This window comes from Centropristis striata, chromosome 13 (genome assembly GCF_030273125.1).
Source record: "Centropristis striata isolate RG_2023a ecotype Rhode Island chromosome 13, C.striata_1.0, whole genome shotgun sequence".
NCBI classification, from domain to species: domain Eukaryota; kingdom Metazoa; phylum Chordata; class Actinopteri; order Perciformes; family Serranidae; genus Centropristis; species Centropristis striata.
The window spans coordinates 19598653-19603482 of NC_081529.1; the positions used below are offsets into that span (position 1 = coordinate 19598653).

At 35.5% G+C, this 4830-nt stretch overlaps 1 long non-coding RNA gene across 1 annotated transcript; it reads left to right on the top strand.

Annotated features, from left to right (window-relative positions):
- The first annotated feature begins 489 nt into the window (after window positions 1–489).
- Window positions 490–3825, top strand: LOC131984175 (uncharacterized). Its single transcript, XR_009395529.1, has 2 exons — window positions 490–3472; window positions 3635–3825. It is a non-coding gene; the product is annotated as an uncharacterized LOC131984175 (long non-coding RNA).
- Window positions 3826–4830: the final 1005 nt, after the last annotated feature.

Consider the following 4830-nt stretch of genomic DNA (forward strand, 5'->3'; position numbering starts at 1 on the left):
CACACTGGCCAAACAAGGAAGTTAAAAATCAATGGATCACAAATGGAAAACAGGAAAACTGGACTCTTCTCAACCACACCCTCCAAACAAGGAAGTTCAATATCAATGGATCACAAATGGAAAACTGGACTCATCTCAACCACACTCGCCAAACAAGGAAGTTCAAAATCAATGGATCACAAATGGAAAACTGGACTCTTCTCAACCACACTGGCCAAACAAGGAAGTTCAAAATCAATGGATCACAAATGGAAAACAGGAAAACTGGACCCTTCTCAACCACACTCGCCAAACAAGGAAGTTCAATATCTCTTAGAGTCTGCATGTACGGGGCCTAAGTTGGTATTGTTCTGTCCATCAAAAGGATTCCCACAACTATCACAGCCGGAAAACTGGACTCTTCTCAACCACACCCTCCAAACAAGGAAGTTCAATATCAATGGATCACAAATGGAAAACTGGACTCTTCTCTACCACACTCACCAAACAAGGAAGTTCAATATCAATGGATCACAAATGGAAAACTGGACTCTTCTCAACCACACTCGCCAAACAAGGAAGTTCAAAATCAATGGATCACAAATGGAAAACAGGAAAACTGGACCCTTCTCAACCACACTCGCCAAACAAGGAAGTTCAATATCTCTTAGAGTCCGCATGTACGGGGCCTAAGGTGGTATTGTTCTGTCCATCAAAAGGATTTCCACAACCCATCAACAATCCCCATCAACAACAACTACAATGAAGGTACGTAGGCTACATTTCCAGTGATGCAGATAGGATAGGGACAGCAGCTCCTAAATTGAGGTAAATAATATGTTAAAAGTATAGAGTCGCACGACAAATCATTGCTGTTGTTAATTTGATCAACTGTACACATACTGTATATTGTTTTGGTCATAATTCCTTTTCCCCCCATAGACTTCATGTTGCTGTTACATCGTGATTTTATGCTGTAGGGGAACATCAAAGAGACACCAACAGCAGAAGGAGAAACACAACATATCACAAAGCAAATTTAAGTACACTTTTTCTTTGAAATAAGATTTGTTTCCAGTAGTTTTGTAATTTACTAAAGATATATTGTTCATCTGTACTCAGAAAACACTGAATTAATGCTATTGTGTTTTTCTTTCCCTTTCCCTTTCCCTTTCCAAAAAAAACAACAAAAAAAACAAAAAAAAAACCCTCTTTTCTCTTCTTCTTTTCATTCAACATATTGCACTCCTGTAGCGATGACAGTTAGCTCTTAAAGTTATGTACTTACTTGATTCCTGTGTTCTATGTCTAGTACCATCAGGTTGAATGCACTTGTCGCTTCATCTAATTAATGATTTTTTCTCCTTTTTTCTTTTCCTATTTGTTTTTTTTGTTTTGTGATTTTGCCATAAATGTGACACCTGATGAACACCATGCAAAGAAGGTTACATCATGATTTTGTGCTGAAGGGGAATATCAAAGAGACACCAACAGCATAAGGAGAAACACAACATAAACAACAAAATAAATTTAAGTACTCTTTTCCTTTGAAATAAAATTAGTATCCAGTAGTTTTGTAATTTACTAAAGATATATTGTTCATCTGTACTCAGAAAACACTGAATTAATGCTATTGTGTTTTTCTTTCCCTTTCCCTTTCCCTTTCCAAAAAAAACAACAAAAAAAACAAAAAAAAAACCCTCTTTTCTCTTCTTCTTTTCATTCAACATATTGCACTCCTGTAGCGATGACAGTTAGCTCTTAAAGTTATGTACTTACTTGATTCCTGTGTTCTATGTCTAGTACCATCAGGTTGAATGCACTTGTCGCTTCATCTAATTAATGATTTTTTCTCCTTTTTTCTTTTCCTATTTGTTTTTTTTGTTTTGTGATTTTGCCACAAATGTGACACCTGATGAACACCATGCAAAGAAGGTTACATCATGATTTTGTGCTGAAGGGGAACATCAAAGAGACACCAACAGCATAAGGAGAAACACAACATAAACAACAAAATAAATTTAAGTACTCTTTTCCTTTGAAATAAAATTAGTATCCAGTAGTTTTGTAATTTACTAAAGATATATTGTTCATCTGTACTCAGAAAACACTGAATTAATGCTATTGTGTTTTTCTTTCCCTTTCCCTTTCCCTTTCCAAAAAAAACAACAAAAAAAACAAAAAAAAACCCCTCTTTTCTCTTCTTCTTTTCATTCAACATATTGCACTCCTGTAGCGATGACAGTTAGCTCTTAAAGTTATGTACTTACTTGATTCCTGTGTTCTATGTCTAGTACCATCAGGTTGAATGCACTTGTCGCTTCATCTAATTAATGATTTTTTCTCCTTTTTTCTTTTCCTATTTGTTTTTTTTGTTTTGTGATTTTGCCATAAATGTGACACCTGATGAACACCATGCAAAGAAGGTTACATCATGATTTTGTGCTGAAGGGGAATATCAAAGAGACACCAACAGCATAAGGAGAAACACAACATAAACAACAAAATAAATTTAAGTACTCTTTTCCTTTGAAATAAAATTAGTATCCAGTAGTTTTGTAATTTACTAAAGATATATTGTTCATCTGTACTCAGAAAACACTGAATTAATGCTATTGTGTTTTTCTTTCCCTTTCCCTTTCCCTTTCCAAAAAAAACAACAAAAAAAACAAAAAAAAAACCCTCTTTTCTCTTCTTCTTTTCATTCAACATATTGCACTCCTGTAGCGATGACAGTTAGCTCTTAAAGTTATGTACTTACTTGATTCCTGTGTTCTATGTCTAGTACCATCAGGTTGAATGCACTTGTCGCTTCATCTAATTAATGATTTTTTCTCCTTTTTTCTTTTCCTATTTGTTTTTTTTGTTTTGTGATTTTGCCATAAATGTGACACCTGATGAACACCATGCAAAGAAGGTTACATCATGATTTTGTGCTGAAGGGGAACATCAAAGAGACACCAACAGCATAAGGAGAAACACAACATAAACAACAAAATAAATTTAAGTACTCTTTTCCTTTGAAATAAAATTAGTATCCAGTAGTTTTGTAATTTACTAAAGATATATTGTTTATCTGTACTAAGAAAACAATGTGTTAATATTGTTTCTTTATTTTTTCCTGGCCTGAAGGGTAACTACAAGACGGAATCAACAACATTAAGCTAAGTGCTTTTCTTACTGCTCATGACATTCTTATATTTCATGATTTCTTACAAATATTTTTTATCTGTAAACCGAAACCTTACATTTTTGATGTTTAGTTTGCTCTATGATTGTTTTATCATCTAATTAATGATTTTCTCTCTTAATGATGTTCACTCTTCTCTTTGTGTTGTTTTGTGATTGTGCATGAATCTGACACCTGATGAACACCATGCAAAGAAGGATGGCAGCAACCCCAAAGGCAAAAGTAGGATCATCAGTGAGGACAACAGCAAAGATGGCAGCCGTTCAACCTGTGAAGAATCAGCATTCCAACACGAGGCTTGAGGTAAAATTAAACACTAGTAAAGATTGTACTTTCATTGCCTTCTATCACATTTTTCTCAGTACTTTGTAAACATATGTAAAATATATAACTCAACTCTGGAAACATCTACGCTCAACAGTCTACAGATTACTAACTACTATTGTTATTATTTGTTTTATTTAGAATTGGTCGCGGCAGATGGCCATTCACCATGATCCGGGTTCTGCTCAAGGTTTCTGCCACGGGCAGTTTTTCCTTGCCACCGTCGCCAAGTGCTTGGTCATGCTGGAAATTGTAGTGGAGATTGTTCAAACTATCATCACAGAACTATACAATTACAACTACGATTAAACACTTTGTTACAATCTTCTAAAGTTTCCTGGTCATTTCACACTTTATTGCATAATTGTATCTTTTTCTTTTAAATTTTCTTAACCAATTTCCACAGTTGCATCAGACATTTCAACAGAGGGCATCCACACCGCACTTTCTGGAGGAAATGCAGTTTATTTCTTACACCCTTTCACTATATTTCTAGGCAAACTGTCAATGGTACATTTTTAACAGCCTATTTGTTCTCTCATATGGACACACATGTTGAAAGCTTGATCTGTCACATACCTCAGCAATGGTAGAGATAATATACTGTAAACTACTCGGCAGTGTCAATAATGTATGGGTGAGAATGACGGGCCAGAGGCAAGCACACAATCAAAATTTCTTTAGAAATTTTCTAGTTCTTCCTAATATCTATTTTTTTACTGTAAAATAGTCAACTTTTCATGTCAGAAAAACAGAAACCCTTTTTCAGCTTTGAGGGGGCATTTTGTGGCATCTTCTCTTTTTTTGGAAGTTTGTACTAAGAGCATGATGGGAAAAAAATTAGGCTGTGACTAAAAACTGTAAACACTTGTCATTAGATGTAAGCAGGTGTGAACCTATAGTTTTCCGGGAGTCTTTTCCAAATCTTTTCAAAGTATTCTGATGTATAGGTAGCATTAAAGCGTCTGATCCCTCTCCTCTGGCTGGTACACAACACACACCCACACCCATAGCAACATCAGCACCCTGTGAAAGGCCATCCAGTAACCCTGAAAATTGTAAGTATACTCACACATGGTACACTCCAAGTTATGCATTTCATAAATTTTCGCAGTAATCAGAGACATTTGGGCAGGAAAGAGACAGTCAACGTTATGGTGTAGATTTGGGCCGTACAAAATTTATGCTGAAAACCTGAGTGGCTTGGCCCAAGGAAATCAGTTGGAGAGTGAGGTAGATTAACCCATTGAAGCCTGGAAAGCGGATACTTCGGTTTGTAGTATTTGTACAAGCTCTTAATACTTTTTGAATTTCATTTTTATCTGCTACAGAGGCTG